General features: G+C 46.4%; 1 protein-coding gene across 1 annotated transcript in view; it reads right to left on the bottom strand.

The window, feature by feature from the left end:
- The window catches only part of MARCO (macrophage receptor with collagenous structure), a 55340-nt gene that overhangs the window by 41188 nt on the left and 604 nt on the right, over positions 1-13548 (bottom strand). The window lies entirely within an intron of this gene.

The following is a 13548-nucleotide window of genomic DNA, read 5'->3' as shown; positions in this document are numbered from 1 at the left end:
ATCCACACCGTGTTGCTTTTTATCTTTGGGGCGGTTCTACTGTTGGATAAATCCTGGCCTCAATGAACATCCTATGCAGTTGGCTTGTGTGTTGGGGAATTCCTTAGGGGCCAGCGGGAGAAGGAATCCAGACCGAAAAAGGTTTAAAAGTTGCTAAAATTCCCCAATCTGGCTTATCTGTTCAGTCTCCCTAAACCGCTGCCTTTCCCTGAGAGATTCAAAACCATCATGGCTTCTTCAGTCAAACCCTCCTTGTTACAGGCCCTGAATCTCACCCAGCCAGGGAACAGAAATGATATCATGTGATGTACATGGCCAGTCACAACTAAGCAGCTCATCTTATATTACAGGTCTCAGGTATCTGAAAACTCACGGGGAACTGTTTCTCAACAATTATTGGATTAAAAACACGCTCCCAAAACCTTCAAATAACAGCTTGCTATCGGCTTGAGGGTATTCCGTGAGCTGAAAAAGAGGCTGAATTCACTGAATAAATGATTCACTGCAATTGACACACTAAACGCTAGTAACAACTTTCAGCCCCTGTGGACCACTTGGGCTGGTTTTGAAATGACCAGCTCGAGGTAAAAGGCTTCAGGCCCCCTGAACTATCCAGTCCCATAATTTTCTATCATATAAATCAAAGAGCTGTAAAATCACAAGTTAATAATTCTCTGTAAAATCTGTAAGCCTGGGAAGGAAGGTGCTATTCATCAGTCTAGGACGGTTTGCGGAGCATTGTATCTCTACGGCATGAAAAAGACACAGTGTCACAATGGGCCTGGTCAGTGCCGTGATGTTTGTGTGGAGATGTTGCAGGTGTGCAGTGATGTTGCACTGTGTATGTGCAGGCCTTTTAGGGTGACCAGACAGCAAGTGTGAAAAATCGGGACAGGGGGTAGGGGGTAATAGGAGCCTATATAAGACAAAGACCCAAAAATCGGGACTGTCCCTATAAAAATCGGGACATCTGGTCACCCTAGGGCCTTTAGAACACACATCCTGTCTCTTACAGCGTGTTTATACAGTCTCTAGTACAAAGCTCGGACCCTACTTGAGGACTGTGGATGCTATGCTACTGCAATGCAATAACACCAATACTGATTAGCAGAGAGCTTATCAAACTGAAGTGATTTCCTCAGAGAAACGTAAATAAAAGCAGGACTGGGGGTAAAGACACCCTTACAGTCTGGTCAAATGTAGCTATCATATAGATTCTTTCCCAGCATGGATGCGGCACAATAAATAATATGGAGTTAATAAAATAAAGGCTGAAAATAGGATTAGAGTGGCATTTGAAAGGAAATATGCTTTCCGGGCTACATTTCCCACTGTAGTGTGGGGGAGTTATCCACATAAATCCTATTAATGCTGACTGCATTTGTCAGATAACTCCATGCTTGGTTCTTAGAAAATCTACCTCCTGGTGTCTTTTTTACTTTAAGAAAATTAAAGGTTTCGAAATGTTTTCTAGTGAAGTGCATTTACAAGGAAAGCACATCGAGTCAGACTCAGTTGTAGAAGCTTAATTTTAGTGGAGGCTGCATATGCATTTATTTATCTAATTTATTGTAGATGTAATAAAAGTCCATATAGAAGCTCTGAGCATTTTAATGATAATTAAACTTATAATACCAACGATAACCACGCAGCAGACATAAATACTACTATACAGATAAATGAACCCCACTAGCAAACAGCAGTCAATAAGCCAATTTACCTCAGACAGCCGATTAATCAAAATGGAGAAGCCCTTTAGCCTCCATCCTTCACAGGAACATACCCTCATCCTTCTCCAAAAGCCTGGGTCAAAGAATTTTACAGCATTCCTGGAAGGTCAAGTGTGGACTATTTTGGATGCAGCGGGTAGAATGTTCTAGAGCCTACAGTTGTCACAGAGAACCCCCCCATGGCAGCCCTGGTCTCTTTGATAACAAGGGAGATCTACCTAGAGCGCCTCCGCTGGCTACTGTGGCAGTATGTCATGGGAAGAGAGTTGGTCTCTAAGGCAGGCAGGACCCAGGTCATTTAGGACTTTATGACCAACCAACACATCCATGAAAACTGTTCCTTCTCTGCAGCAATACACAGTATTTGTGGGGATTGGGGAGAGCTCCGTTAAAGTGTCTTTAAGTTTCCCGAGTCAATAAACTTTACAGGCTGGCTTTGTAGCCGCATGGCAAAGAAAACCCAGCCCTTGCCGCTGACATTAGTTCCAGCATTTCACACCACACGAGTGAGTGCATAGTAAAGCAATAAAGAAGAAACTGCTGTATGTGATGTTTCATTTTGGGGTGGCTGGGGATAGTAATAAACCAGTCACAGGTGAATGCTTTCATCTCCTAAGCGATCTATAAATAGAATGCCATGTAGGGCAAACTTTCTTTATTGATGCTGATTGTCACTTTTCTATCACATTCTTAAAATAAAAAAAGTTACCACTTTACCAGTGTGAAAATGTGCATTGCTTTGCTGCTTCTGCCCAACGGTTACCCCTATTATCTTTGGTGACTTCAAACTGACTGGACATCTGTGGTCTGATTAAGTAGCTGCTCTATGTGACTGCAATGTAATTCCATTCTCTTCTCTAGCAAAATGCTGCCGCGTAGATAAACAACTTGACTAACGCGGGGTAACAATTGTGAGCTGTTGAGTCAGGATGAAAATTACTGACAACAGTGAATTTGTCCACAAATATACTAAATGACAAATCATTTCAATGCGCATCTTAGGCATTTTCTTTTCTTCCGCTTTTAGGGCCCAATCCTGCGAGCCCTTTGCTCCCATTCAGCCCCCCTCTGGAGATGATCTGTATCTCAACTCATGGGCCCTTGAACTCCCACTCAGCAAAGCACTTAAACACATGCTTAATTTTATGCACTTTAGTAATCCCATCCCTAGTCTGCAAAGCACTAAAGCACAGTGTTTATGTGGCACTGAAGTCAGTTAAGCCAATTAAGATTAAGCACGTGCTGAAGGGTTTTGCTGAATCGGGATGGGATTACTCAATGCTTAAATTTAGCTACATACTCAAGTGCTCTGCTGAATGGGGGCGTTGGTGCAGTTAGGGCCTGATCCTGCACCACTGAAGTCAGCAGCAGAGCTCCTGTTGACTTCAGGGATGCAGGATCTGTGCCGTAGTGCTTTCACCAGCCTATCCGAAATCTTGGAAGGGTGGGTGGAGTCCATCACAGGCCCACTCCTTCAAATGTGGGAGGGCCACAAAGCCATGAACCAGCTAAACAAGGGGTCAACCAGTGATAAAACAGAAATGGGATCCAAGGTGTGAAACAAGGGAATGCATTGGGGACACTGAGCAGAGAACCCCGGACACTGGTCACTGCTCTGCTAAGGAGCCCAAAGAATCCATGGATGCTGCCTGGAGGACCTCTGCCTGGAGACATGGAATGACCCCAGAACAGACAATGGCTCCACCATAGCAGAAAACCTCCCTGTTGAGTTTCCTCCTCAGAGGAGATATGCAAGAGAGGGAGGAGACAGGGTGTCCTTCACCTCCTGGAGCACAAGGCAGGGGAGACAAGAGGTGGGCAGTCCCACCAGCCACAGTCGAGGAGGTCACCCAGCGACACCTGTCAGGAATTAGGGCCTGCAGCAGAGTCAGTCTCTGGGCAACCCAACAAGCACAGCTGCCCTGAAGTAAGCTGCCTGATTGGCTATGTCATCTGATTGGTGGGAAGAGTCAGCAGACCAGCTCTTAAGTCCACCAGCAGCACCTCAGCAGCTATTCAAAGCATTTGCCCACAGCTGCAATAGCTCCCGCCTTGTTCCAGCCTTGCCCCTACCTCATACCTGACTCCAGGTAACCCGGCTCTGACCCTCAGCTCTGATTCCTGGCTTCAGTTCTGGCATCACCCTCTGACTCTAGTTCTGACCCTGGGCTCTGATTCTTGGCTGCTGACTCCTGTTGTAACCATTGGGCCTGACTCCTGCTCTGACCAGTAGGCTTGACTCCTGTACAAGCCACTAGGCATGACCTCCTTACCTTAGTCAGGCAGCAATACCAGCTGGGACCAACCTCCTGAGCATTGAGGGGTCTCTCCCGGCCCAGGAAAACGTGGATTTGCAGCAGGGTTTCAGCCAGGGCCAGCTCCAGGCACCAGCCAACCAAGCACGTGCTTGGGGCGGCACCTGGGAAGGGGCAGCCAATCTTGGGCTGGGGGGGGCACTCGGGGTTTTTTTTTGGTTCGGTGGGGCAGCGCTCGAGGTTTTTTGTTTGTCTGTTTTTGTTTCAGCGGCATGGCACGGGGAGGAAGGGGGCTTCTGTGGTGTGGCACTGGGAGGGGCGGGGGTTGGCGCGGCGCAGCGCTTGGGGTTTGGGCGCCCCGGCGCGGTGGCGGCGCAGTGCTTGGGGGGGCAGGGGTTTCGGTGGCCCGACCCAGCGCGGCGCTTGGGGGAGGGGGGGCGGGGGTTTGGGCAGCGCGGCGCTCGGGGTTTGGGCGGTGTGGCGCTCGGGGTTTGGGCAGCGCAGTGCTTGGGGGGGGCAGGGGGTTCAGTGGCCCGACCCGGAGCGGCACTCGGGGGAGGGGCAGGGGTTTCGGCAGCGCAGCGCTCGGGGGGGGGGGGAGGTGTTACGGCGAGATAGTGCTCTTTATTTTTGCCTGGGGCTGCAAAAAAGTTAGAGCCGGCCCTGGTTTCAGAGAGGACAAGTTTCCAGGTCCTGAGGATGTCCCAGTAGAAGATAAGCAGCTCAGAGGAGACCTCTCTGGTGGACATAAAACAGTTGCCAGTCACAGTGGAGCCCTCGGAGGAAGGCGTGGCAGCAGGTTCCATGCCGGACTAGGAGTAGGGCAAGCACCTTAATGATGTCACCAGTTTGACAGCCCTTGAGGCTGAAGTCTCTTATTTTATCCACAGGGCAGGTACCGCAAAGGCAGCAATTAATGCTGTTCTGCAAACCTACACAATCTTTGGATAATATCCCAACTCATCGCTGAGCCAGGATACCGTCCAGGCATCTACAAGTCTGTGCTCTGGGAGTCCATCCAGGGAGGTTGTCAAGCACATCTGTACTCCAGTAGACCATCCCCAGAGGAAAGGCAGCAGAAGGGAATTGCTATGAGGGAAAGCCAGGGAAGTCCCTGTGTTCTCTGATCCCATTCCTGGAGTAAGGGCAGCAATGGCAGGTCAATCACCTCTGTTTGTGGCCAACCAAGATGAGCCTGAGCTCCATAGCGAGGGCAGCCTTTTCCTCATAGAGGCATCCAGGGTGAAAAATATGCTCCAAAAACTCATCCCTGAAGCACAAGCAGCAACATGCAACTAGCTGCATGAAAGCAACCAGCTCGAAGAGCATGTGTTCCAGGAGTCCACCCTGCAGTGCAGGTGGTAAAAGGAGGATGGCCACATCTCCATACACTCAGCCATGAGGAACCCAAGTCTCCAAGCGATAGGGAAGTGGTCTGTAAAGAAGCCCAGACTTGGAGCCTGGGAAGCAGAAAGAGACAAATGCTGAGTGATACCTGGGGGAGGGGAGGTCATAGAGTTTAAGGTCAGAAGGGACCAACAGATCATCTAGTCTGATCTCCTGCATATCATAGGCCACCAACCAGCAACCACACACTAAACTCAACAACTGAAATTAAACCAAAGTATTACAGCCCACAAGAGGCCAGACTATTATGTGCTGCAGGCAGAGAATAGGAGGGACTGAGGTGCACCAGTGCCCAAAGCCCCCATAAAAGCAGGGAATTTAAGTAAAATATACCTTGATAATCCTGGCAAGAAACCTGCACCCCCTGCTGCAGCGGAAGGCAAAACCCCTACCAGGTCACTGGCAATCTGACCTGGGGAAAATTCCTTCCCCCCCTGAGTGTGTCAGCAAGAGGTGAACACAGGAGAATAGGAGTTGCCTTACAAATTACAGTGGTCCATCTAGTCCAGCATCCTCTATCAGACAATGGCTGGTAACAGATGCTTCAGCAGAAGAAGCAAGAAACTGCAGTGATCAACACCTAGAAAAGATTTCCTTCCAGCCCCCAGCAGTCAGTGGTTGGCTTATGACCTGAAGAATGAAGGTTTATAACCCTTATTCAAAATTAAAATAATACATTATTCTAGCTAATGTAAGTGTGGGATGTTCTCATTATAATGTCTACATCTTTTTTGAATCCTACTAATCTTCAGTAATATCCAGTGGCAGTAAGTTTCTTAGGTCAATTACATGCTGGGTAAAAAGTGTATCCTTTTATTTGGCTTGAATGTATTGCCTTTCCGTTTCTTTGGATGTCCCCTTATTTGTGTTTCATGGAGAAGCAGGAGTACGTGATTCACTTTCTCTCTACCATTCATTACTTTGTGTAGCTCTATCATGTCTTCTCTATTCATCGCCACTCTCAACTACCAGCCTCTTCCTTTTAATTCTCTCCTTGATAGGGCATGGGAGTTAGGTAATTTTGAGGATCTGGGCTTTCAGGCCTCCACTATGCGTGCCTCCGTAACTTATAAAACCTTTAACCATACAGTTGCTGGGGAGAAAGGTAGATGGAGAAAAAGACTGAGGCAAAAGAGAGAAGAAGGTAGAGAGAGGAAGAAGGGAAGGAGGAGTAAAAAGGGGAGGGATAGCTCAGTGGTTTGAGCATTGGCCTGCTAAACCCAGCGTTGTGAGTTCAATCCTTCAGGGGGCCACTTAGGGATCTGGGGCAAAAATCAGTACTTGGTCCTGCTAGTGAAGGCAGGGGGCTGGACTCAATGACCTTTCAAGGTCCCTTCTAGTTCTATGAGATAGGTATAGCTCAATATATTACCTAAGAAAGGGAAGATAAGTGAAAACAGGGGATGGGAAGAAAGACTGGGATGAGGCCAACAGGAGATAATGTGAATGAGTGGGGCAGGTGACAGGAGAGGGGTGGGACTGGGCCAGGGTATCTTCTTTTTGCCTTCCTGGGATATTGTTATTTATTTACTTAGAGGGAGTCCATTGAAAGAGATAGCAGCTTCTCCCTGAAAGTCCTGTTCCCAGGGAAGGAGTCAAATACACAGCTTCCTATCCTAAAATACCCAGTTGAATGAAAGCAGCAGTGGCAAAGCAGTATTCGCCACACTGCCCACCATCATGTCTCACCCCTGAACTGGAGGGATCATCTCTGAGGGAGGAGAAAAAGGCTCTGTGCTCATTCAGTCCTTCATCTCTCTGCTGGGACTGTCAACTGTGCACATCACTTGTTGAATGGCATCCTCGGACAATGGAATGGGCCGTTGGATGTCAGCGGAGAGCTGTATGGAGATATTCGTTGGCCAATGGTGTCATAGTGTATATGAGCAATGACATACTTGACAAATATAGATGAGAACTCCCAAAGAACTTGCGGAGCTCCCTGAAATTGAGCCCATGTGCTGCTTGGTTCACCTAGCAGGCCATCAGCACGAGCACTCTATAAAAACATGTACTAAGTGTGTCACCAAACCTACCTTACACTGTGAGGGCATGAGCTGCTGATTGCCAGCCACCGAGGGCCTGATTTCCTGCTGTGGAGTTACTCCCTCCTGTGCACAGGGGACATGCAGGTTTGCATTGTACTCCTGTTTGGCATGCAGTCTGTTCGGGTGTGGATGGCTGCACAAGGTGCAAAGCAGTGGGGAGGGAGTGGCTGAGCTTACAGACAGTGGGGCTGCTCCCCCAGCACCCTTTTGTTCACTTTCAGAGCCCAGTCCATTGACTCGGGGGAAGAGGGGGAGGGAGGAATCAGGCTGTGGGGCTAAAAACAGCAGTGTAGATGTTTCCGCTCAGGCTGGAGCCTGGGCTCCAAGAACCTCCCTCCTCACTGGCTTTCGGAGCTCAAGCTCCAGCCCGAGCAGGAACATCTCCACTGCTATTTGTAGTCCCGCAGCCTGGGCCCCATGAGCCCAAGTCAATTGACTCAGGCTCGGACACTCCGTGCCGCAGATTTTTCTTTGCAGTGTGGACGTCCGGTCAGAACTAGGGCATGGTACACTAGAGAGTGTATGCCGACATCAGCTGTAGTGCAGACATGGCCCTTTATTCTTACTAGAACTACACGCTCGCACAAGGGGATGTGGTGGTGGGTTTTACCCCTATGTGGACTACGTCGATCTTGGGTCCAGGTGTCGGGGGAGAAGCAATTAAGCCTACTAATGATTCTGGGATCATTAGCAGCTAGAGACAAATGAAAACAGCTCCTCTGTGCCTCATGGACCAGAGATTCATTTAACAAGCTGCCTGACATATAGCATTGTAATTGCTCCATCTTGTGGTACAGTACTAGATGGCTGCCAACATTTTTATGGCTGACTTAGAACAACGCTTCCTCAGCTCTCGTCCCCTAACGCCCCTACTCTACTTGCGCTACATTGATGACATCTTCATCATCTGGACCCATGGAAAAGAAGCCCTTGAGGAATTTCACCATGATTTCAATAATTTCCATCCCACCATCAACCTCAGCCTAGATCAATCCACACAAGCGGTCCATTTCCTGGACACTACTGTGCTAATAAGCGATGGTCACATAAATACCACCCTATACCGGAAACCTACTGACCGCTACACTTACCTACATGCCTCCAGCTTCCATCCAGGACACACCACACGATCCATTGTCTACAGCCAAGCTCTAAGATATAACCGCGTTTGCTCCAATCCCTCAGATAGAGACAAGCACCTACAAGATCTCTATCAAGCATTCTTAAAACTACAAAACCCACCTGCTGAAGTGAAAAAACAGATTGACAGAGCCAGACGAGTACCCAGAAGTCACCTCCTACAAGACAGGCCCAACAAAGAAAATAACAGAACACCACTAGCTGTCACCTTCAACCACTAGCTGTCACCTTCAGCCCCCAACTAAAACCTCTCCAGCGCATCATCAGAGATCTACAACCTATCCTGAAAGATGATCCTTTACTCTCACAGATCTTGGGAGACAGACCTGTCCTCGCTTACAGACAACCCCCCAACCTAAAGCAAATACTCACCAGCAACCACACATCACTGAACAAAACCACTGACCCAGGAACCTATCCTTGTAACAAAGCCCGATGCCAACTCTGTCCACATATCTATTCAAGTGACATCATCATAGGACCTAATCACATCAGCCATACCATCAGGGGCTCGTTCACCTGCATATCTACCAATGTGATATATGCCATCATGTGCCAGCAATGCCCCTCTGCCATGTACATTGGCCAAACCGGACAGTCTCTCCGCAAAAGAATTAATGGACACAAATCTGACATCAGGAATCATAATACTCAAAAACCAGTGGGAGAACACTTTAACCTGTCTGGTCATTCAATGACAGACCTGCGGGTGGCTATATTACAACAGAAAAAGTTCAAAAACAGACTCCAACGAGAGACTGCTGAGCTGGAATTGATATGCAAACTAGACACAATCAACTCAGGATTGAATAAGGACTGGGAATGGCTGAGCCATTACAAACATTGAATCTATCACCCCTTGTAAGTATTCTCACACTTCTTATCAAACTGTCTGTACTGGGCTAGCTTGATTATCACTTCAAAAGTTTTTTTTCTCTTACTTAATTGGCCTCTCAGAGTTGGTAAGACAACTCCCACCTGTTTATGCTCTCTGTATGTGTGTATATATATCTCCTCAATATTTATTCCACTCTGTGTGCATCCGAAGAAGTGGGCTGTAGTCCACGAAAGCTTATGCTCTAATAAATTTGTTAGTCTCTAAGGTGCCACAAGTACTCCTGTTCTTTTTGTGGATACAGACTAACACAGCTGCTACTCTGAAACCTGAGTACTAGATGGCTGTTTACCTGTAGCTATACATAGAGGGGATCGAACCACACAGTTTGGATCTGGATGTCAAACCTCCCCAGTCCACATACCCAAAGTTTAGGGATACTTAGAACTAGTGCTTTGGTTTGGGCTCATCTCTAGTCACAGCTAGATTTTTCATTGCAAGCAGGCCTGTGCAGATATGTCCTGGCTTTTCTTTCAGATAGACATTGGCAGGAACTGAAAAAGCCCAGCATGGGCATGTTGACGCCTACCATGTTCCTATGATGCTCTGGTAAGTTTTAATACAGAAAAGTTTACCCCTGAAGTTGTGATACCACAATAGAATTTTTCTATGCTGCAACCTTCATACAAAGTCAGTGACATCACTTAACTAGCCAAAAATACCTGCCAAATTATATCCTTTGTGGCTGCTATTGGGACGCATTCTGAGGATGGCCAATCAAGGTGGCAAATGCCATTATTACAGAAATCATATTTTGCAGGTAAAATATGTAGCAGTTAGTGCTGTGCGTAGCCCCTGGTTTTTGGAAGTGCCAAAAGTTTTCTGAGCCTATCCATTAGAAAACCCTTCCAATTAAGTTCTCGGTGTTCTCAGTAATTAAGTGTCTCTCTCTCTAGGTGAAAGAGCGAGACTTCTCTGTATGGAAAAACTGGTCAGAAATAAAAATGCATTTTCTGAAGGTGAAAACCTGGAGATCATTTTTAATCTTCATCTGTGAAATATCACTGCTCAAATCCACAGGGCAAATGGAACAGTAAACAAAGCCTAAGTCCCTTCTTTCAAGGGGCCCAGTCCTGCAAAGTGATGATTCATTCCCATTGGTTTCAATGGAAGTTGAAGGGGTCCAATACCACACAGGTTTGGGCCCAAAGCATTCAGGCAAACAAATATAAGGGAATAATACATTTGCCTCAACCTCGGACTCTTAAATCAACTTTGTTGTGCTGGGATGGAATGGGTTTAACGTTCATTCTTTTAGGAAAGTTGGCATTAAAAACTGACCATACAGCTTTGCACATTGTTAAATACAAACCTGTATTTAAATACAAACCTTTTGTCAGTGTCCGGCTCCACTGAGCATAATGGAGCCACACTGATTTACACCAGCAGACGATCAGACCCTGATAATCCAGACTTTGGCTCTGTCATCATCAACTCTATTTCCAGCTATCTTATTCTTCTAAGGCTTGACACCACCAAGCTCCCAGAAATGATTCACAGCAACGTACATCAAGTAAAGCTGTCAGTGGCTTTAACTAGGAGACACCAGACCTACAGTTGCGTTCTCCCTGGTTCTTTTCGCTTGTATGAAGCTGTGAAGTTAATCAAGTAATGAAGCTTATTCATAATCATTTTCAGCAGGAAACCATGACTAGGAGAAGCAGGTTGTGCAGCCTCCTTCTTCCCTTCTCTTCCTGTGGCTCAGCAGTAGACCCGTTAACGCAGTGACAATCTGTAGGTGCACTCTTCAAAAGTTACTTGCTCAGGCACTTACTTCGCCCCATACTGATTAGCTGATGTGAAACAGAGGCCTCAACAATGCTGGGGAAGAACAGCAACACAGAACACTGGATGGATATTTCATATGGAAGCCAAAGAGGATACCTCAAAAAGGAATTAAAGCGGGACACGTTCAACTGCAAAGCAATAATGGGGTAAGTCATTCCTTCTGATTACTGGTGGCATTGAGTAAGAACTAGTTGGCATTTCTGTGCATTACGAATCCTGTCTTCAAAGCATTTCTATCTCTACTGCCTAATGAGCTAAATGACTGATACAGCTGTCTAGTTGGTTCACTAACCTGGTTAAGTGTTGGGTTTAGAATGTAATTCCCAAAGAAGATATGCTAAAGATTCTTCCAGTAGTAGTAGTATCATCTGAGTCTTGCCATTCCCAAGGACTCTGTGGCATGTTAGACCAATAGCTGTTCATGCTCAGGAGCCAAGGTAAGGATTGTCTATGGATGGGCAAACTGGGTTCCCCTAAATTTCAAACTCACTCAAATCCTGCGAGGTTTGATATTTTTTACTTAGACATTATTGGGGTCATGTTCTACTTAGGTGAGATTGTGAAATGAAGGAGAAGAGAATGGGGAGAAGGAAAAATCTCCATGCGGATACTCTTATTCCAGCAGAAGAGGGTCTTTCTATGGTTTAATTTGCATCACTTGGGAAGGGGTTCAGCCAAGACCTATATATAACTACGTAGACACAACTTTAGTCTGAGAGTTTTGTAGAATCCTGAATTCCATAAGTTTCTTCCATCCCTAGATTTAACCCATCCAGCTTACTAGATAGAAAAGTTTCCTCCATAATATTAAACAGAACCTGCATGCTACTTCTGTGTCCCTTTCTGAGGGCCTTTTCATGGATGGCATGAAGGTGAGGTGTCATGAACATTGATGATGTTGTAGCAGGGCACACACACAGCTGGAGATATTCAGTACATGGGGTCCAAGAGTCTGACCTCTTCTTGTCTGTTCATTATTGATTTTGTGACCGGTTGACTGGCATAATTCTGAGCTACACTTTGGTAGGCTGTACGTAAGCAGGTCGTACCGCTGCTATGCTGTGAATAATATGAATTATTGTTCTCTGGCATCTCCAGAGACCACAGCACTAGTAGAATGAGCTCTCTCTGGACTGTAGGCCCAGCAAAGAGACTCACCCAAATTCCCCTGGAACCTCATTCTGTCCAGGGCTGTCTGCAGAGATTCTAACAAGCAGCCAGATACAGACGAGGAAGTCAAGTTGAAGCACAACTTCCCGAAGAGACTTTTGTCAATGTTTTCCCCACTTGTCACTGGTTAGTAAGCCACTCAGAAAGGATCCTGACTAGAAGGAAAGAGTGAGCGGGAGTGTTTGTGTTGACAGAGTACAGCTGTTCCATCTGAAAAGAGGTTGGAGGAGACGGAACGAGCTGAATGGGGCTCACAAGGTTGAAATAAAGGATTTCCCCAAAGGATTTAAACACAGACCTTCTAACTAGTTGGTAGCAAATTGTGACTTGGCTGCCTTGCTCAAGGGAATACAATACCACAGTGATAGCCAGGGACAATTGTACTAGGGCCCCCAAAATGTCTAACATCCGTGTAAATAATGTCACGGTATCGCTAAAAGAAATAAATTTGACTGATGAATACAAGTAAAGAGATGATTATTAGAAGGCAGAAGTAGAGCAGTGTTTGCCTTTAACAAGCAAGATCTGAGGGAGGTCACATGTGCATTGCGTGAAATGGGATGGCGCTGCTACCTGCTGCATTAAAGTGGAACAGCCGTGAAAAGACCGACAAAGGCACTTCTATCATGCGGTATCTAGGGTTATATTGTAGCATTACTAGCAAGTTAGAAGCAGTTACAGCAGTTGCGGAAATGGAGCAATGTTTTAAAGTCCCCCCGCTGATGCTGATACTGACACTGCAAACATAATATGAAGAAGAAAAATATGTTGGCTATAAACCTAGGTAAGGAACTACACACAGCAGGTAGCCTAAATAGGCCAGGATAGAGATCAACTCTCCCCTGAAAGTGCGACTAATAAATATGAAGTTACTGCAGTGAGGCATAGTGCTTATGCAGAATTTCAAATTCAGACTGAGATCCAGCTGAGAGATGAAATGTTTTTTAACATACATGTCACCCAAACACTGAACAATGGAAGGACAATGAGAAATATAACAGGCTAGAATGTTTGCTCTTCAAACACAAAGGAAGACACATGCCGTCTCTGAAAGAATGCTTTAAAAAGCAAAGGGCATGAGATATTTTGGTCCGTCCTAGAATGAGAGTTCCTAC

This window comes from Malaclemys terrapin, chromosome 11 (assembly GCF_027887155.1).
Source record: "Malaclemys terrapin pileata isolate rMalTer1 chromosome 11, rMalTer1.hap1, whole genome shotgun sequence".
NCBI lineage: Eukaryota > Metazoa > Chordata > Testudines > Emydidae > Malaclemys > Malaclemys terrapin.
Note: the sequence above shows the minus strand (reverse complement) of the source record. Positions and strands in the feature narration are given on the sequence as shown.